Source organism: Sciurus carolinensis, chromosome 12 (assembly GCF_902686445.1).
Source record: "Sciurus carolinensis chromosome 12, mSciCar1.2, whole genome shotgun sequence".
Lineage (NCBI taxonomy): Eukaryota > Metazoa > Chordata > Mammalia > Rodentia > Sciuridae > Sciurus > Sciurus carolinensis.
Window position 1 is genome coordinate 34,829,572 of NC_062224.1, and position 21,995 is coordinate 34,851,566.

General features: G+C 48.7%; 1 pseudogene; it reads right to left on the minus strand.

Moving 5' to 3' along the window:
* Window positions 1–15,251: 15,251 nt before the first annotated feature.
* Window positions 15,252–21,995, minus strand: part of LOC124961218 (LIM homeobox transcription factor 1-alpha-like) — a 34,663-nt pseudogene continuing 27,919 nt past the window's right edge.

Sequence of the window (21,995 nt, forward strand, 5' to 3'; positions counted from 1 at the left end):
AAAAAACCTCCTCAAAATACAAGGTTGACCAGCGGACTTTTTAACAAAAACTTTAGTTTTTTTCATTTGTTCACAGTACTGGGGATTGGATCCAGTACCTCAGGCATGCTAGGCAAGCAGTAAAATAAACCTTTTTTTTTTGTTCTAATTATTATACATGACGGTAAATTACATTTTTACACATCATACTTAAATGGAGCATAATTTCTCATTCTTCTGGTTGTACGTGATGTAGAACCACACCATCACAGATGTACATAGGGCAATAATGTCAAATTCAGTTTTATATTAAGAGAAAAAAATCAGAAGATAGTAAGGATAAGTCCCATGTAGCCCACAAAAGTCTCCCCTATTATTAACATATTGGCATGGCAACCTGGTTACTGTTAATGAACCAGTTCTGATATATTGTTATTAACTGCCTTAGGCTGCCAGTGTTGACCCCAGTTGTTGCTGCCTGCAGCAATGAGACCACAGGAAGGAATCAGAGGTGGACTGGGAATGAACAACTTCTTTATTTTTCTCTGAAAGTGCTTTCTTGCTTCTTAGAGGAAGGTTCTTCTTCTCAGAGGTACTTCTTATCAGAAGTGCTTTCTATCAGAGGTGCATTCTATCAGAGGTGCTTTCTGTCAGAGGTGCTTGCTTCTGGAGGTGCTTTTTTTTTTCTCAGAGGTGCTTCCTTTCCCAGAGGAAGAGAATGTCTTATATACACTAAGGCAGTCAATCAGTTTAGGATTAAGTAGCATGATAGGAGCACACGCCACAGTATCAAGTAAGAAAGAATGAGGAACATGTGTTGACCACGAGCGCAGAAGAGACATCAACCAATCAGGCAAAAGTCGAGAGATCATGCCATGTTAACACTAATTATGCGCCACCTCTTGGCCCAACACCAGCCGCCATCTTAGAGCTACTTCCGCAAACAGCTGTATACTTGTCTCTACACCCAGTCACCTGTGGGGTGTCATTTGTTACATCTCTGCCAGGTTACCTTTTCCTCAGTTCTCTAGCCAAACTCTGTAGAAGGAAACCCAGATGCACAGCTCACCTGCCAGGAGGGGGCATAATCCCCACCTGCTTGAGGGCAGGGTGTGCATGTTCACCTGGATTCATCTCTTTTTCCGAGTTTACTTATCAGTCATTAGTGCACAATAATACAGATGCACAGATCTTTATTTCCTACTCCAGGTTATGACCTGATACTTTGTTTACTATGGTACTCCAATTGCTCCACCTTTGACCATGTCGCCGTTTGATGGTTCCCATCATTGTGTGTGTGTGTGTGGGTGGTGTGGTGTGCCAGTGTGATGTGCTCCAGGCTCATCTTGCTTACAGAGACTACAGTGACTCAAGTTATGATTTTTTGATAATAATGTTGCAGAAGAGATCCACATCCTGTAGAACCAATAATGTTGTTCCAGGAGACCACTCTGCTTTTCACTTTCCCAAGACTTCAATCCATTATGTGAGGTTCTCCAACGCCTCAGAGCACAGCATGCTTGCATTAGATGCTGTTGCCTGCTGTGGGCAGATAGTAGAGTGCTATGCCATTCAAGATGAGCCAGGCTGTGCTAGAATGCCACATGTTAAGTGTATTAAACCCATTTTGACCCCTGATATTTTCACCTTGCTGTGGGTTTAATTGAGATCTGACCCTTCATAAGCAGAGAGGCAGCTATGCCTCCTGCCCAGCCATGCAATAATGAGCCAGTTCTCCCAGGAGCTCACTCCTTTCATTAGGGAATGATCATAGGAACCAAGACCCAGGTGCTAGAATTTTATTATAACAGAGAACATGGTTTCAAACTGAAATGAGTTTTAAAAAGAGACAACATGTTGGTGTTTTGTGTGATGTGGATGAATACCCATGTGATGCATGAAATGTTGTTAAAGTTCTTCTCCCTCCACACCTATGGGTGAAAGTATGCAAAGCCAGATCTCACACTCAGCAAGTCTTATGTTCAGAGAGGAGACTGTCTTCTCTCAAGTTGAACATTAAACAGATGTGCAAAAATGGGGAACAATATAATACTAAGTGATTTCTGCTTTATGTCTTTAAAAAGACATAAATATTTATGTCTTTAAAAAGACATAAATATTATGTCTTTAAAAAGTGTTATTAATGCTCACGTGAGTTTATGGCTTCTATTTTAAATAAATATTTCTAAAAATTTCAGTTGAAATTTTTTCATACGGTAAATTCCAATAGATAAAACTCACATAGAAAGCTCATTGGGATCCTTAATCCTTTTAAAATTTTAATTCTTAATGAGTTATAGTTAGATAAAATAGTGGGATTCATTTTGACATATTCATAAATGCACACAATGTAATTTTCTCCATATCAATTCCCAATTTTCTCCCCCACTCCTTTCCCTGACCCAGTTCCTCTACTTTATTGGTTTTCTTTCTCCTTTCCCTGACCTGCTTCCTCTACTTTATTGGTCTTCTTTCTACTTATTTACTACATTTACAGTTATATATATAACTGTGCATTAGTCACATATAAAATCATAATTCTTTGTAATACATTCATATATGCTCATGGCATAATAAGGTCAACTTGATCCCCTGTGCAATGACATGGATGTAAGGTGTCCCCCAAAAGCTCATGTGTGAGACAATGCAAGAAGGTTCAGAGGAGAAATTATTGGATTGTGAGAGTTTTGACCTATTTAGTGAATTAATCCCCATGATGGAATTAGCTGAGTGGAAACTGGAGGCAGATGGGGTGTAGCTAGAGGGAGTGGTTCATTAGGGCTGTGACTGTAGGATATATAATTTGTATCTGGAGAGTGGAGTCTCTCTCTCTCTCTCTCTCTCTCTCTCTCTCTCTCTCTCTCTCTCTCTCTCTTTCTCTCTCTCTGCTTCCTGATGATGCCAGCTGCTTCCCTCTGCCATGGTCTTCCACCATGATGTTCAGCCTTATCTCAAGTCCTGAGGAATGGAGCCAGCTCTCTATGAATTGAGACCTTTGAAAACATGAGTCCTCAAACAAACTCTTCTTCCTCTACAGTTGTACTGGTCAGATCCTTTAAGTCACAGCAGTGAAAAAGCTGACTAAAGCACCCAGTTCCTCCCCTTTTCCTCCCCACCTCCCTCAACCTAGGTTCCTGCTTCAACTTTACTGATCTTCCTTCTGTTTTCACAAGATCCCTCCTTTTTAATTCCTTTTTTCTCTCTAGCTTCCACATATGAGAGAAAACTTTTGACCCATATCTTGCTGAGTTTTACTTATTTCACTCAGCATGATGTTCTCTGGTTCCACCTATTTACTAGTAAATAACATAATACCATTCTTCTTTATGACTGAGAAGAACTCCCTTGCATATATAGACCACATTTTCTCTATCTATTTGTCTATTGATGGCACCTGTTCTGTTTCCTAATTTGGTTATTGTGAATTGTGCTGCTACAAATATTGATGTTGCTGCATTCCTAAAACATGCTGATTTTAGATCTTTTGGATAAATACCTAGGGGTGGAACACATGGGTCATATGGTGGTTCCATTCCTAGTCTTTTGAGGAACCTCCATGCTGCTTTCCAAACTGGTTGTGGTGATTTTCAGTCCCACAAAAATGTATGAGTGTACTTTCCCCCACATCTTGGCCAGCAATTATAATTAAAATGAAATTATAATTGTAATAAAATCTCAGTGTAGTTTAATTTGCATCTCACTGATTACTAAGGGTGTTGAATATTTTTTCAGATATTTGTTTGCCAAATATTTGTATTTCTTCTTTTGGGAAATGTCTCTTGAGATCTTTCACCCTTTTGTTGAGTGGGTTATTAGTTCTTTTGATGTTAAATTTCTTGTTTTTTGAAACATATTCTGGTTATTAATCCCCTGTGGGATGAATAACTAGAAAAGATTTTGTCCCATTCTGTAGGCTCTCTCTTCTAAATCTTATTTCCTTCACTTTGCAGAAGCTTTTTAATTTAATACTACCTCATTTATTGATACTGGATTTTATTTCCTGAGCTTTAGGAGCCTAAGGAAGCCAGTGCCTGTACCTGTGCATTGGAGCATTGTCCCTGCTTCCTTCTAGCAGTTTCACTGTTTCCAGTCCAATTCCAAAGTCTCTGGATCTACTTTGAGTTGATTTTTCTGCAGGGTGAGACCTAGGGGTCTAGTTTCATTCTTCTACATATGGATTTCCAGTTTTCCCAGAACCATGTGTTTCAAAGACTGTCTTTTCTTCAACTTAGCACATGTGTGAAGGATCAGAAGACTGTGAATATGTGGAGTTTGCTCTGTGTCTTTCAGCCTATGGTGTTGATCTTCAGGTTTTGAGGTCAATAACATGCTGTTTTGTGACTGTAGCTCTGTGGTATATTTTGAGATCAGGTAGTATTGTTGCCTCTGGCCTCATCCTTGTTGCTCAGAATTGATTTTGCTATTCTGGGTTTCTCATTCTTCCTTATAAATTTTATGATTATTTTTCTGTGAAGAATGTCATTGGGTTCTGATGGGGATTGCATTGAACTCTAGATTGCTTTGATAATCTAGTCATTTTGATGACATGAATTCTGCCTATCCATGAACATGGCAGGTCTTTCCATCTTCTAAGATCTTTAATTTTTTTCTTCATTGTTTATAATGTTAAATTATAGAAGTCTTTCACCTCCTTACTTAGATTTATTATTCTTTGAGGTAATTGTGATGGGATGATATTCTTGATTCCTTTATCAGTGTATTCATTATTGGAATATAGAAGAGCAATTAATTTTCACATATTGATCTTCTATCCTGCAAACTTCACTGAATTTGTGCATCAGCTATATAAGTCTTAAGTGTGTAAAAAAGGTTTAAGAGCCACTGGCCTCACCACCTCACTCCCTGGTCTGTCACATGGTGCCTATGTCACTTCTAGCATGCCCTTCTCCTCATCTCCAGGCCAGCTCCCTTGTTCCTCTCAAAACACAGCAATGTGTTCTGCAAAGCATGCCCTGACTTCCCCAAAAGATTTGAGTTTGCCCTCCCTTGTATTATCATGCTGCTTGCTGCAAATTTCTCTTTTGACATGTGTAATGCAGCACTTGTAATTTTCTGTATCTACTTCTGTCATGATGAGGGCAGGGACTCATCTCACTCACAACCACCTATCACAGAGGGCAATGCTGGGCATATGTTTGGTGCTCATGGAACGTGTGTTGAAGGAATAAATGGACAGCTGATCCCATGACAGTCATCTTTTCCAGGGATGGACCAGATTACCCTGCTGGCTCTTCATCTGAGTGGATGTGTCTGTTTCTTCCTCTACATGGGAAAAAAGGTGCTGAGAACATTTAGTTTAACTAAGCAACTATTTTCCAAAGATTGGCTACATAGCAGGCACTGTACTAGGTACTGGAGGGAGAAGCCTTGTAGGAAATAACTAGTCATCTTCCTGCTTTCCCCTAGTCTCCCCTCCACAGTCAAGGGTGCTCAGGGCCAGTTCATATAGAATATTCAGCTGCGTTCCAAATTTAACCCTGATCCTGGGGCATAAGTAAGACAAAGAGCAATTGTCTAGTTAATAAAAAAAAAGGGTGACAGCTACCCAGGAAATAAAATGCAGACATTAAATCTACACAGGCTGGTGGCCAGATGTGTCCAGACCCAACACTTATACCAGAAGTCCTCTGTAATAATTATGCACACACAAGACCTAGTTTTTTTCTCTTTCTTTTAGCACTTTCTTGCTGTCACTAGAGTAAAAGGAAGTAGAGAGAAGATGAGACAGGAGGACTGCTAGAATGTTAGAGAATTAAACTTGTGAGGTGCTTAGTCAGCAAAAGACAGGCAGGTGCTAGTGAGCTTAAATGGCAATTGAGCCTCTTGTCTATATATTTCAAACTAAAACTACCAACTTAATTTTTCCATTGACCCAGTGTTCAAAATTCTTTTTTGACCCAAGTTGTCAGAATGTACACTGTCCAAAATGGTAGCCACTCCCTGCAAGTGGCTCTTGGGTGCTTGAAATGTGGCTAAAGAAACATGTTAAAAAGAGTATTTTGGGGGCTGGGGATATAGCTCAGTTGGTAGAGTGCCTGCCTCACAAGCACAAGGCCCTGGGTTCAATCCCCAGCACCACAAAAAAGGAAAAAAAAAAAGAGTATTTTGGATAATAGTATTGAGTTTGATGAAATATATTATTGAAATAAATATAAAACCATTTCCTTTTTTAACTCTTTTTAACTTGGCTACTAGAAAATTATAAATTGCATTAGTGACTGAGGCTGTCTTTCTTGGAAAGCACAGATCTAGACCCACTCAGTTCGCCCTCTGAAGCTCAGTTAGCAGCAACCCGCTTGAGTCATCCCTCTGCCCTGCCCAGTCTCTCCCTTAACCAGAGCCTCTTGTGTGCTCCAAGCCAGTGGTGTCTGCTGGCCTTTGCAGAGTGTGGTAATCCCCATAAGGTCCCTCTGAGCCAGACTGTCCCTCTCCTGATAACCCTGGCCAGAGCTCCCCACATGAAAGTCAATTGCCCAGCAATCTCAGGCTGGCCATCAGGCAAGAGCTGAGGACAAAGGGCTTGTTGATGGAATGTTTCACCCTTTAGGAAAGTCAATCCCAATCCAGTCTTTCTCCTCTCCTCTATGCCCTGCCCCTAGCAGACCTCCACTCCCTGCCAGTGCCTCCCCAGGAGGACCCCTCCTCTCTAAACCTGCCAACTTCCTGCAGGCCAGAGCTCTCATGGCAGACATGGGGCAATGGCTGGCACAGAGCAGCCCTCTGCCCCAAGAGAACACCCTCTGGGGAGCTGCTGACACTGGCATTCACCCACAGTGGCTGGCCCAGTGTGGCTGGCTTGGGGTAAAGTCCAGTGGGGTGAAGACACGTCCTGTGCCTTATTTGTCAAAGGTCATCTTTCTGGAAAAAAGGAGGACAGGATGTGGCAGAACTTCCTCCTTGTTCCCTGTCTCTCCATCTTGAGGATAGCTTGTGCTCCCCTCTGTTTTCTCAGTCCATCAACCCAGGGGTCCTGTGCAGTGGTGGCCCTGGGACTCCTAGCACTGGTGCTCTTCACCCAGCTCCAGTGCCAGCACCAGGTCACGACCTCACAGGTGCAGGTCTGGCCATCACCACCACATTCCAGGCAGCTGTCCAGTCTGCATTTCTGCTTCTTGTACCCTCTATCAAAAGTCGTGGTTACCCATGTGCTATAGGCAATGACCCCAGGAAGAAGGTGTGGTCTAAAGTGCGGAGTCCTAACCAGGGGTGTCTGAGTCCACTCTCGTGCTCTTCTGTCTGGTGTCCTAGCTTGAGATCCTGAGAGGAAAAGGGCCAAAGCCATGTGAGTTTGTTCAATGTCTAACTCTGGGTCTCGTGGGACAGGTGTGACAGTTGGCTAACTCCAGAGGCCTGGCTTAGGGATGTGTTAGTTCTCTGTGACTCACCAGATCGACTTTGTTTTGCATTTCCTTGTCTTGTTTAGTGGGGAGTTTCTCATACACTTATTCCATGAACTCACTGTAAACATTGCTAGCAGGCCTCATCTGCCCACAGTCACCCAGCAGAGGACAGAAGCCCATCTGTCCTGCACCCCAGGGTGGAGCCTGCCTGGGAAGATGGTTGGGAAGGTATGTGGCTTAAGTGACAACTGGGCCCCCTAGGCAAAGAGCCCCATTTGTTAGGGAGCAAGTGGCCCTGCCCAGCAAGCCAGTCCTAGTCACATGACTTCAGCCTGGCCTCTTCCAGTCCTTCCTCATGCTCCAGGGTTCTGGCCTCAGTGGCTGTGTACAGCTTATTTAGCTCAAACCCTTGTCATCTCCCCTTTCTGAGTAGTCCCCTGCCCTGAATTCTTGGCATTCCCATCTTTCAGAGCCCAGGTTGTGTATCGCCTCCACAAGTCACTGCTGGCCCTTCACCCTGAGCCTCTTTGGAACATGCACATGCCTCTGTGAAAAGCCAGTTATGTCCTGAAGTTCTGTTGTAAATAAATAGAATGACACTCTGTGAGGTTGATGACTTCCAGAACCTGGGGTGGCAGGAAACAATGCTTCTAAGACATCATTTTACCCAACTGCAGAACTGAACAAGGTCAGAAGCAAGAACTCAGGGTACAGACACAACGTGGTCAGTCATAGGATGAAGGAGAGCTTTCTCCCAGATTGGAAAGGAACTGTGGCCCCACAAGGAGGAGAGAGAGTGAGAAGCCTGGCAAGCCTTCCAGAAAACCCTGGAGAAGCCATGTAAAGGTGTGCCCATGTGGGTGGCGAAGGCGGTCACTGCATGTGAAGACCTTGGTGGTGACTGTGACCGACTCCACACTGCACCCTCTGACCCCTCCCCCACCCCCAGCCACCCCACCACCACCCAACCTGGCCTGGAGGGAAAGGGACACAGCCACTCCAAAGCTGAGTTTCCACACTCACTACCCCTCACCCCCGGTGATGGCAAAGACAGCCCCCAAGAGTCTGTTCTGAACGTTGGATGGATAAATGAGTAAGTGTGAATTCACTGCAGGACTGCTCAGTGTTTTATGTTATGCCTAATAGCTATTCAATTACTGGCATTTTAGGGGAACTAAACAGTGTCATTTGCCCAAGATTAGAGTTAACTGTCAAATATTACAAGGGAATTGGCTAAACTGAGATTGTTTCTTTAAAAATCAGATTCATTGGTGAATGTACAAAATGCAGCTTGGCTCTGTAGGCTGGTTGGGATCACTAATGCAGTCTCTCAAAGGGAACATTCCCATAAGCTGCACTTCTGCCTCAGGGGCCTTCCATGCATGAACCACAGGTGCCCAGGAGCTGCAGTCCAGGCTGAGTGACCTGAAGACCCCACAGGCCCAGCCAGCACACACGTTCCTCTTCCCACAGGGAGAGTGAATGGAACTGCCTGCTCCTTCTCCTTCAGGAGGAATCTGGTGAACTTCCAGGTGGGCTGCTGTTGACAGATACACAGAGAAGTTCACTGAGATGGGGCAAGAAAACCAACTGCCTGGTTGGCCTTTCTTTTAGGGACAGGGGACCCAGCATGAAGTGAAAGCCTTTCCTATCATCTGTACACTCTAAAGCCCCCTCCAGCCTCCTGGTCTGGTTGACTCCACTTGCCTGGAACACATCACCTGGCCTTTTGCTCTTTACAGAGGAGCATGAGGGCCCATGTGAGGACAGAGAGCTCCCTACAGGCTCTGCTGTGTGAATTAAAACTAGGCTGTGAGTCAAAGAAACACAGAACCAGAGGCTAAAGAGAGAAGTTTATTTCTCATATTTATAAACCAAGACAGCTTGGGGCTGCAATGGTGCCTTGGTCCTGGATCCCTCAGCAAGCTAGGCCCCTTCCACCTTGCCATTCCCTGTGTGTGACTCCAAGCATCTGTTCACCTCCTGTCCTCATGTAGTTGTGCCAACTCTGGGCATCACATCTGCATTCCATCCAGGAAGGACACGACAGAAGAAAAGGACACAAGCCAGCTGTCCCTGAAGGGAGGTGGCTGTGTGAGGCCTCATGGCACCTCTGCCTATCCACAGAGTTGCACAGGGCCCTGGGAAGTGCAAGCTTTGTCCCTCTCATCCTTGTGCCAGATAGAAAGGCAGGCTGTTGTTGAGCAAGCACAGTGTGGAGTGCCAACAGTCAAGTCACACCTGGACACAGGTGTCTTCCATCTGGATCAGGGTATTTTTGGTCAGAGGCTTCTACTACCAACACCTTCAGCTTTCATCTCTGCCTGAGCCTCACATTCCACCAAGAGTCAAACCACCACTCCAAACAAAGAGACCCCTCTGCTCCCACAGGAACAGGCTTGGTGTCCAGTCCTTGCCCATGTGAGCTCCTCAGTCTAGATGGTCCTCCATCCTCTCCACCCCCTGACCCCTACCCAGGTGTGGAGGTGAGGTCAAGTCCATGTTCCTTTTTCCCTGCTCCCAGCAGCCTCTTCTAGACTTAGCAGAATACACTGACAGGTAGCAGACATGAACAGGTGTGTTCAGGCTATGCACCTGTCTTTTACCTGCAACCAGGACATGGGCTCCTTGGGTGCAAGACAGAAAACACGACTCCTCTGTCTTGTCATAGTACCTGAGCATGCATGTGGCTTCCATGTGCCTTGCCACTTAGGAGTCAGGGTTGGAGAAGTGGAGAGACCAATAGCCAGGAGAGAAAGTTCTGAAACTCTGCTCTTACCCTCACTCACTCCACAGCCTTGGGCAAGGAGCTTAACTTCCCTGAGCTTCAAGCTTCTCATCTCTAAGAAGAAGGAGAATCTGTCTAACCTAATCCAGGGGACTGTTATGAGAACTGCACGTACTCACATGCACACACACACACACACCACATGCATGCGTACATACATGTACACACACACATGCACACACACATGGACACGCCTTTTGTTCAATGCTCAACATCACAAAAGCTGTAGGTGTGTGATTTCTCTCAGGGTTTCATGACTCAAGGGAAAGAAACCCACAGGTCAAAGAGTACCTGGAGGCTCAACTTGGAATCAGGGGTGCAGGGAAGCCCCAGGATCCGGCAGTGAACTGCCTGGCCCTCCCACCCTGTGCATCCCTGGGAATGACCCTTCACAACCATGTCTCCAGCTGCACTCCTCCCTCTCCTTCTGGGAGAGAGGTGTCAAGAGCTGGTTATGTGCCCTGGGCCCTTGGAGGCAGCAGCCCAAGTCACGCTGATGAACAGTCCTATGAAGACACATGTGGAGGAAAGTCAGGATAAAGCCTGTGGGCCCTGTCAGATGCAGCTGTGCCCCACAGGGTTAGCAGGCAGGCACTGCCTGGTTGGCAGGCCCACTCCTGATTCTGAGGACAATCCACACCACTAGGTACTACAGGCTGCTTCCTAGACTGCTGTGCAGTGAACCCCTCAGAAGCCTCAGCCAGTCAGACTCTCCACCCTCATGGAGGGCTAGGACTCTGCCTCTGTGGCTCTAGTGCTGGCAGATTAAATCTCTGCAGAGTATTTTTGGCTATCTCTTCCACAAGTTGTAATCACTCCCTGGGCAGGTCAATGCCCTTCTGCTCACCTGTGTTTCTACTACCTGTCCCCAAATCTCACATATTCCAGGTGCTTAATAAGTACTTACTGAAAGGAGTGGATGAGGGGCTAGGGATCTAGGAGGGCCAAATAAATTGGTCAGCTGCTTAGTTACCTACTAGGTCCTCCCCACCCCAGAGGGGTAGGCTCCACCTATCCTTTTGAGGACAGGGTGTGGCAGGAAGGAGGACAAAAGCACCATCTACCAGGACTTCTTTTCCAGAATCCCCCCTGAAGAGCAGGGGTTCTCCAGGCAGTGACAGTACAATCACAGCAAGAGAGAGAAGTGACAGTCCCCTGTGCTCTGACTGGGGACTCTTCCTTGCTGTGGCATCCAGAGGAGGCACTATTTAGTGAGGTCCTGCTCCCCAGGGCCACTCTGCTGTGCCCTAGAGCAGCTCTGAAAAGGCCTCCAGTTTTCATCTGGTCACAAGTGCCAACAGGTAAGATAGACAAAAGTTGATGACCCCATTTTAGAGGTGAAGAGGTGCAGGCCAAAACCTGGTTTCATGGTGCACATCAAGGGATGTCACAGGTGACACACTCCTGGAGGCCAGGTGATCTCCCACCCCCCTGTCACTCCTGTGCAAGCAGAGGCTGCACTTTCAGGTGGGTGTTCTCAGGGCCTTCCTGAAATGAACTTGGTGCACTACAGGAACAAAGGGATTCAGGGAAACGATGTGGTAATTTGGTTCCGATTGGGTTGTTCTTGCTGATAGTCTTCCATAGTTAACTCCTAATAGTTTTCACCTCAGGTTGAATTGGTAGAGAAAGAGAGGGTGAGGGAAAGGGAGGGAAGGACACGGGGAGAGATCAGAGATGCAGGGAGACACTGATGCCCCTGATGGTCAGTCACATTTTCTGCCTTTGGGTTTGGAGCTAACCTACTCACTCCTTTCTCCTCCCCTTTGGCTGTCACAGGGACTCACACCTCTCCAGGACAGCTCAGCCCCACCTTGGTTCCAGGCTCTCTGCTCTCAGACCAGCCCTCACACCTTCTCCAACAGGCCCCAGGAGGAAGGAGAGAGTCAGTAGCTGGAGAGATGCCAGAACTGAGCTCTTCTCCCAGGGCTCTGAGTCCTTGATGTGATTCATAACTGGGATTGACCTGCATGGTATTCAGTGGCCAAGGTGTAAGATCTGCATACCTTAAAACAAGCACCCCACACTGGCTCAGGCTGGGTGAGAACCACAGAGATTCTAGGCACTGGTGATAGAGACTAACAGCCTTCTCAGCTCAGGGGAGCCAGGGTCTCCTTGCCTTTACCCATGATCTGAGACTGCCATTCATGTGGTCAGTGACCACCCCTGAGAATGACCTGCCCCACAGCACACCCCCAGGGCAGGACTGGTGCTCCCTAGGACTCATCCCCTGTCTTCTGAAGGAGGAGCAGGACCATCCCTGCTCCCACACAGAAATCAGTTCAGGGAATAAAGTAGTTGTCCCAGAGTCACACAGCATGCAGGTGGAGGAGCTGGGGCTTAGATCTAGACACATTCACTCAGAGTTCAAAGGGAAAGGAGAGAAGAAGGAGGCATCCAGTTCACAGGGAGAGCTTGGGAGCTCTGTACAATGCTTACTATGCCCTGAGGAGAGATGCCCCCTATCAGACTCCCTCTGGACCTTCACTGAGAACAGGCCTACATCTCTACTGTGTTTGAGCATTGCAAAATCTGGGATCTAGGTGCAGCAGTAGGCAGCACCAACCTGCTCCCCATGGATACCTGACACAGCTGTGCAGGCTTCTCAGAAGGCCAGGCCAGTGGTCCTGAAGGATGCACAGGTGTCTGTGAGCAAAATGTTCATCACTAGGTCCTGGCAGTTGGAGCTGGGAGCTGAGGCCAGCCCTGTTGGGGGTGAGATACAGGCTTCCCTGTGGGCACTCCTTCCAGGCTGGTCTGTGACTCATTGCTCTCCTCTCAAGTCTCCAGCACAGGCTGGTTGAGCTCACAGGAGTGACAGGTTGCACAATTGAAGGTGGTGGGAAAACAGAAACCAGCACCCCTTTGGAGCAGAGCGAGACTCCTGGTCTCCCATACAGGGCCCTTGCCCATTATCTGCACTGAAGGTGACTGGGAACTCTGCCCTCCTGTACCAGGGAGGCATATGCCTCCAGCCCTGGGTGAGAAGGCTGCCCCAAGATGCCACCCTGATTGCCAAGCAAACATTTTCAAGGCAGGAATGCAAATGTCTCTGTGCCAGTGAGCTTAATGTGGAGATGGAAGACCACCACACCTCCAGGTTCTGCAAGGGCTGTGCCCTCACTGCAGGGAGCTGAGACCTTCCCCAGGCTTTGCACTGGTCACTCCCTGTGTTCACTTAAAGCTTCACCTGCACCTCATCCCCTGTGGCCCCATGGACAGCACTCTGGGCTCCCCCAGCCACCACCGTGCAATGAACACAGCTCATTTGTAAGAGGTCTTTAATTTTACTGTGGCCAGTAAAGAGAGGAAGTGGACCTCTGTCCATGTTCATGCACATTGTGTGTGCCACATCCTCCAACTGAGTTTCATTCAGAAACCTTGGGCCACCCAGCATCTGCATGATCCTGCTGGTCATATTGGTGTGGCTTTCTTGGTGGTTTGCATAAATTATACACAAGGGCACAAAAACTGCAGGACACAGACTCTACCTTAAGGGATGTGTTCCCTCCAGCTCAGAGTAGAGGGGACCTGTGGCTGTGTGCAAGGCTCCAGCAATGCCCCCACAGGGGGAGCACATTCGGTACAACCCCTCAGAGGAGTGCAGGCTGTCCCTCTGTCCTGCCCACCCACTCTGGTTCTCAGAAACCCTCACAGCACAGAAGCCCCATCCTAGCACCAGCAGGAGACCAAGAAGCCAATGTCCCTGTGTACATGGCTCCTGGGTCTTAAGTGCTCAGGGCCAGACTCGTGGGCTGGGGCAGATCCCCGGGTTCCACTGATCCTCCCACCTCGGAGAGCTCCACAGGTCATGCAGAAACAGGACCTCGACAACAGGGAACCCTCGAAATGCTTCTGCCAAGAGCCAGAAAACACAGGCAGCAAGTATGTCAGGCTTCCTGGGCCTCACAGTCTGTCACATATTCTTCTCTCTCTTTCATAAATGACACATTAAAAACTAGGAAGCAGGCCTACAGGTCATGGATGGTCAGCCCCTGCTCTGGAACACCACCAGAGCATGCCTGCTCTGACCCCTGGGCTGAGCCTCTCCCACTGAAGAACTCCAGCCTCCTCCTGAGCTGCCAGCTCTGCCAGCACAGGCCTCGCAGAGGATGGGTAGGCCCAGCAGCCCTCAGCTGCATTAGAGACCTTCCTGCCTGCAGCCCCCAGCAGTCTGCCCACCAAGTAGGTGATCTGCTTCTATTTTAAACAAACACCAGATCTTGGTTGCAGCCCTACTATGTGGAACTTCAGTGTCCTCAAGGAGGTAGGTCCATACTGTCAGCCTCACCCGACACTTGTGAAAGCTGAGGCCCCCAACAACCTGGTGCCATGTCAGAATTTGAGGGAAAGCTCAAGAGTCTAGCCACATGTTTTCTAAAAACATGATCAGAGATTGTTCTGTTCTACCCAAGCCCAGTGATTGAACCCCAAAGAGCAGGACTCCTCTGGAGAGGGCTGCCAGCACAAAGATCTGCTTTCCAGGCCTCAGATGCTCTGGAAGACACGGGCTCTGGCACTATGGGCAGGAAGCAGCCTCTCTGCCCTGCTGACAAGTCTCTTCAAACTAAAATAAAGCTTATAAAAAGCAGATTATCTCATTTTATAACTTAAGTACATCAAGCATTTCCTTAAATACAGTTCACACTGAAAATAAAGTTACTTTTGCTGTACAGTTGGAGTCTGTTATAATTAGGGATAAACTTTGATGACAAGGTATGAAAGGTCACACAGTCATGCACACAACTGTCTGTCTGTCTGTGGGTGTACAGATAGACAGATAAGTACACCTCTCCATGAGAGCATCCCAAAACAGCCAGAAGTTTTTAGGAGCCCCTAGGTATCTAATTTGCAAGAGTGTCTATATTAAAGTCCCTGTCCTTAATCATGAGCACATCTTCCTATATAATCCTAAGACTCTTATTAGAAACATTGAACTAGGCAATCCATAACACACTGTCTTTGGAAATGCCGAGCTACGCCAAATCATTATACAATAGCAGCATCCCCCACACCTCCCTGCCCAGCCCACCTCTCCCCTGGCCTCCCTGTCCTAAAGTCAGTCACCCCTCACAGAATATGGTAATTCCATCTGGGAGCCTAGTCACAGTTGCTGGGAAGACTCAACAGGTGAAGTACAAATTCTGCATGGAATACAGGGGGTCAATGTGGTTGCCCACTTTAACTGCAGAGGCCCAGATTCTGAGGTTGCTAGGAAAGAGTCACCCAGGTTACTGAGGGAAGTGTCCTCACTATCCAGGTCATAGAACAGGGGCTCAGCACCTGAAATGGAGAAGAAACACTGACATGGGTATCTGGGAGAAGAGACTTGCTTCAGTGCTAGGAAATCCAGTCAAATGCACATCCCCCATGACTCTTCACTGGTGAAGGGAAGGCAGGTACTGGGGACAGTGGCAGAGAGAAGGGAGAGAGGCCTAATCCAGGGGTCAATAGCCTCACTAGGGGGCTCCTGTCCAAAGTGCAAAAGGTGAAAACATAAACTAGAACATGATGGTGCTAAAATGGAGTGCAGCACAGCAAAGGACAGCATGTGTGGACAGCAGGTATGCAGGGGGAGGGTCCTCTCAGAGTCTAGGCCATGAACCCTGCAGAGGCTAGGTCAGGGACCCCTGCTGAAGTTGGACCATGGACCCTGAAGAGGCTGGGCCAGGGACCCTGCAGAGGTTGGGCCAGGGGCCCTGAAGAGGCTGGGCTGGGGGCCTGTGGACTTGGCCTCAGAAGTGTCTCTTGAGAGAGTCTGATGGGAGTCCAGGATAACCTCTGCCCTTTCAAACAGCACGCACAGGCTGCGTGCCTTCTGTCTCCCAATCTGCACTGTGTGGGATAGGGAGAGTGGTGTGCACCCTTGACCAGAGGCCAAGGGGCCACTTCATAGGGCCACTGAGAGATGACAGCAACCTGAGGGGGAGGCAAAGGAGGCTTCATTTGCATCTGAAGTAAACAGGTGAAAACAGCTCCACCTTGTGAGGGTCACCAAGGGGCCTTCTATAACGCAGACCCTGAGATTCTGTGGTAGAAGACCCTGACACCAAAACCTCTGCCTGCTTTCCCATGACCTGGAGTGAGGAAGGCCACTATGTCTGTGCCCTCAGAAGGATGTACATCAGAAACGTACACGTGCGTGTCCACAGAGCTGTGCATGAGTGAGGTCAGCCTGGAGAGGCCTGCAGGTCCAGACATGGTCAGTACTTGCTGTTGTGTGATGGGTGGAGTAGGGTGGCTTTAATAAGACAAGTTCTGTGAGGGTAAGGAGCACTGGGGACTGGCCCAGGGTGCTTGGCCAGGGAGCCATATCCCCAGCTCTTGTATTTTTCATTTAGAGACAGGGCCTCATTGAGATGCTTAGATACTCACTAAGTTGCTGAAACTGGCCTCAAACTTGCAATCCTTCTGCCTCAGCCTCCTGAGCAACTGGATTTCAGGCATGTGCCCACACCTGGCCACTTATTTTTCAAGTAAGGAGGAAATGTGGACAAAATCTTTGTGAGGGTTTTGTCTTTGATACTTGTTTTTGGAAGGCTTATTGACTAAAACTCTCTTTTAGCTATCAGAGTAACTTATCACCCATGATTCCATCTATAGATCCACGAATTGTGCTCCTCACAGACTCTGTGAGTGTCCTGTGGTCAACCCTGAGGTTGAGCTTTAGCCTTGCACCTCTGTGCTCCCCCACCTCAGGGCTCCTCAGGTCTCACCTGCTGAGCACTGGTTTATAGAGAAGTGGGGTGGGACTTGAGGGAAGCTCAGTTAGGAAGCTCTGGAACTCTGAGGTGCACCTCACTGGTGAGCACCCACAGCAGCCTTCCCTTGCAGCCCCCAGTAGCTGATTCTTGGGGGACTCTAGCCCTGCTTTGTGGTTCACTTGTCCTGCTAGGGAGCCACAGTGATTGTCTGGGTGCATCTGGGGGAAGGAGAGGCAACAGCAGGGTGGAGGCCCATGCACCTTAAGGGTGCATGTGATCTCCTGGCATCTGGGGTGGAGTGAGACCCTGGCAGAAGGGTTTGGAGCTGTAGATGCTCTGATTGATGGCCAGGAGCTGCTGGGGGTGGGAAGAGCCCTGTAGGGGTTCATGATCCCTTCCATGTTGGCACTCCCACAATCATTCATCTGAGCTGCTAGACAAAGATGGTGACAGGTCATCCTCAATTTGCAGCCCAGAGCCCCACATCCCTCACTACCACCTGTTCGTGCTGTGATCCAGGTTGCCTCTGGGAAGACACCACCATGACTCTCAGGACCTTTGGAAGTCAGACCTACCCAGTGTGGGAATGACTACAGGAGGTGCAAACACCAGGTCTGAGAATCACGGAAGCCACCTTGAGCTGTGACCTGGGAACCTGTGTGATGGTGGTGGAGCTTCATGCCTGGGCCTAGTCCCTCATTCACAAGATGGAAGGAGGTGAGAAGACATTAGTGACTGTAGCCTGTGCCCTACCAAAGGCCACCACCTTGGAAGACAGGGAAGGGGTGGCAGCTGCAAAATTGAAATTTGAGAGCACCCTATAAACATGTCACTTAAACAAAGAGTTGGATCCTGCACTCAGGTGTGGCCACCCCAGGAGTGATGACTCTAAAGATCCACCAAAAACCCGTTATGAACCCATTCATCCATGGGAGTCATGATACTGGACCAGTGAACCTCATGGGGTTGATGGGAAGATTCCATGAGACTGTATGTGCCTTGGAACTACAACCTGCTGCACTGGGGCACAGAAACCTCACCCCCTCAGCCATGTGGTGAAAGGGACCCTCCTCCCTCATCTGCTCCCTGAGTCTCCCCAGGAGCTGCCCCAGAGTTAAACACCATGCAAGGATTTGAGTCTGTGTTCTCCTAATGCCACAGCCAGTGCATTCTCCCTTTCAGCTTATTACCTAGATGGGCTCAACTTACAGCACTCAAGGGTCTCAGAAAACTGCAGGGTCCTGAGAGATAGAGCAGGCAGGTACCATTTCCCCACCTGGGGATGCATAGTCCCAGGCATGAGGAGACAGAACAGCTGGTCCCAGGTCCATTGGCATTGAGGGAAGTTCTGAAGCAGAACACTAGCTCCTGGCTGACTCACTAACCACCCTACCCAATAGCCCTGCCCCAGGTCAGCTCTTTTCTCTATTAGCATCTCTCACTGTTAAGTGAGCCCTAAGGGAACTCTTGACTGTAAGAGCCAAATTATGGATCAAACCTAGCCTAGATGTCAAGCATAGTTTAGGGTCTAAGCAAGGATGAGAACTTATGCCTGTTGTAAGGCCTTCAAGATGTGGTCCATAGGCCAGCAGCAGTGGCCCCACCTGAGAGCTGTAAAAATGCAGACTCTCAGGTTCACCCAGACCTTCCCTGCAAATCGGAACCTGCACTTCACCAAGATTGCAGGTGGCCTGTGCACACACTAAAGTGTGAAAAGCCTAGTTCAAGGCACAGGGGTTCAAGGAACACTGATGAGTGCAGAGTTGAGCAGCATGTCCCTTTAAGAATGACATAGTTCTAACCTGTAATTCTCCATGCTTTTTCCTTAGTACTTCCTTGGACACTCCTTCAGTCACTCCATCCACTCCCCTCCCAACTCCTTGCACCTTCCCTAGATTAAAAAAAAAAAAAAAAAAGCAAGGGTACATCCAGGAAGGGCACATCGAGCGAGGGGTGAGTTGGAACACCCAGTCCAATGGAGCACAGTCAGAGCTGCTCCTGACCTGGCTCCATCTCTCACCTATGCCAGGACCCTGCTCAGACTTGCAGAGCCTTCATCTGCCCATTTGAGAGGGGGACAGTAACTGCTGCTTACCTCAGGGGTTTTTTGTATTGCCATCATTTTACATTATTTTGAAGGGGTTGCTATGGTTGGGAAATTAAATCCACTCCAGAGGTTAGAGGCTTGGTCCCCAGCCTGTGGCATGGTGGGAGATGGTGGAGCCTTTGGGAGGGGGAACCAGTGGAGGAAGTAGGTCACTGGCACATGCCCGGAACCTTCCTCTTTCTCCTTTCAGATCCTACTGTGGTCTCTGTTCTCTGGTTTTCATGGGGCAGGCAGCTTTCCTCTGCCACACACTCTGCCATGGTGTGCCACACATGGACCCCAAAGACAACAGCCCCAACAGGGACTGAAACCCTGTCCCAAATAAATCTTTCCTCCTTCAAATGGATCATCTCAGGTCACCTGTCACAGGCTGAGCCAGGGGAGTCTTCTATTAAACTGGCCAGCATAGGAGGAGGAGGAATGGAGATGAGCAATGGGACAGGCCTCTGACTCCGACGTGCCCTGATACCTGCCCCAGCTTGGCTCTGCGCTGGGCCAGAGCCTCCCTAATCTGCAGTTCTGGATGTGGGGCTCTGGCCCACATGCTCTCACTGGCTCCTCCTGGCTCATCCCCCTGTGGTGGGCTTCTCTCCCAAGTGGGGCAAGCTGGGTTCTGCCAAGTGACTGTCCCTCTTGCAACCCAGCAGAGACTAGTCTTCAGGGGCCAGCACTTACCAGAGCTTGGCCTCTGTGTGTTCTGCTGGTCCTGTTACTGCTGCTGCCACCTGGACAGCTTCTTCATCTGGCAGGAGAGAGGGCCACTTCAGATGCCAGCCACAATAGGTTGCACACAAGGGCCAGGGAAAGGGTTCAGCTCTGCTGAGAGGCTAGTATGTGGAGCCAGGCTGAGGAAGAGCACACAAGACCCCTCACAGTGGAGGGGGAGGATGCTTACCCCACAGGAACAGGTACTCCCTCTCAGCAAGTGCCACAAGGTGACTTGAATGAGCCAAGAGACTGTTCGCCTCCTACCTGCCACGTTGTGTTTGAGACCTACCCGGCACTTCGGACTAAGGAACTTGAACCCCATGTTTCTCAAACTGTGTTCTGTGGAACAGTGGAATATTGGAGCTCCATAAGATGTCAACACATGTTTAGTACATGCACGTGTGTATGTGTGTGTGTGTGTGTGTGTTTGTGTGTGTGTACGCGTGTACGTGTGTGTGTAGGAAACACTGGGTCTTAAAATGTCTTTACTGCAAGGTTCCTCAGAGGTTTAAAGTGCCCCCATGGGCACAGGGGCCTCTTCAACTGCCTGCTCCATGGAGTCCATTCGGATGACTGAACCCATTCCAACCTCTCTGAGGAATTCAGCTGCAGGAAATCTCCCCTAGTTCATCTCCAGCAAATGAGAAGGCAGCATGCATCACCCTCTGCAGACCAGGGAAGCAGGTAGGAGGCAGGTACTTGCAGGGGTAGGAAGAGGCACAGGAAGAAGTTCCAGAACAGCCCATGATGGGGCAGCAGGCACTGGCAGGCCAGGAGGACAGGGAGGCAGTATGGACTGAGCTGAGGAGGAGAGAGGGCCACCAAGGCTCTCATGCCACTATGCCAACATGCCATCTGAATGCTTTTTGGGTTTCTATTTGAATTATTAAAAACAAAATTTGGTATCTGGAGTACACAGATATAAATTTAAAAATAAATGTAAATTAGAGAATATGGCTTAACCCAAAGACCTGGATTGGTACCAATGGCTGGCAGATTCAGAGGCATGGTCACTAGGAAAATAAAGACATTGCACTAAAACAGATGCTTTGGTCTTCCCTTCAGCTGTGACTGAAACCCCGTGACAGCAGGGTTGTTACTGGAGAGAGTTGCTCTCCAAGGAGCTCAGGACAGACAGCCTGGCAGCCAGTGCAGCACCCTCTACTCCTGCCTCAGGAAAGAGCAACCCAGAAGCAAGAAGCCCTTACCTTAGGTCTCTGGTTCTGGAACCACACCTGCACCACACAGATGCTCAGCCCTGTCTCTGCGGTCAGTGTCTCCCTCACCTGGAAAAAGCGACTGTTATTCTTTAGAAGCATTGGCAGTTCAGGTAGGAGGCAGAACACTTCCTGTGCAGTCATGGGGAGGCCAATGGGCTTCGTCTGTGCAGAGACTACAGGCGAAGCCCAGAGGCAAGAACAGGTTTTCTTCCAGGTAGAAAGGAAGTTCAGGCAAAGCCCCCCACAGGCCAGGCACTGAAGGTCTGTCCCCAGTGTAGCAGTGTCCAGAGCTGGAGCTTTGGGGCCTGACAGAACCACCAGGGCTCTGACCTCATCAGTAGATCAGTCCCCTGGTGACTGAATGAACCACTGAGTGGGACCTGTTGGGAGGCAGTGGGTCCTTGCGGTGTGCCCCTGGCAACTCCATCTTGCCACCACCTCCTGTTCTCACTCTCTCTGCTTCTCAGGTCAGTGGCCTTTGCTGCACTCTCCCACCATGATGCTCTGACTCACCTCAGGCCCACAGCAATGGTGCCAGGGAACCCTGTGTGAGCCAAAATAAACTGTTCCTTCTTTAAGTCATTATGTCAGGGATTTGGGTTATAGTGGCAAAAAACTGGCCAACACCGCTGACTCCTGAATATCTACACACTCCCAGGAGCTGCCTCCAGGCTTCTACTCCCCTGGCATCAGCCCTCAGGTGTCCCTTAGACATGGGAATTTCCCCCATGTTGCAGTTGCAGGCCGTGTGTGGATGTCAGCCCACTGGAGGAGGAACGGGGTGAAGCCTGCTTTCCCAGAACAGTCAGTCCTCCCTTCTACCCAAATCCAAGGCCCTAAGTGTTCCATTTTGCCCCTCTAGCTCAAGAGACTTTGGGATTCCACACTGTTATCCTGAGTTAGCCCTTCCTAGAGAGAAAGAGGCAGAAGAGAGGAGTCATCTGGAATCTGGTAGGGTCAGTGGGCAGCCCTGGTGTGGGCACATGCACTGGGGCCAGGTGGGGACAAGGACGATGGGGTTCTGATAATAAAGAGATATATTTAAAAATCTGCCAGCCAGCCAGCCAGGCTCATGGGAAGGGGCTGGCAAGATGGCAGAATGGGGGTCCAATAGAGCAGATGTGCAGA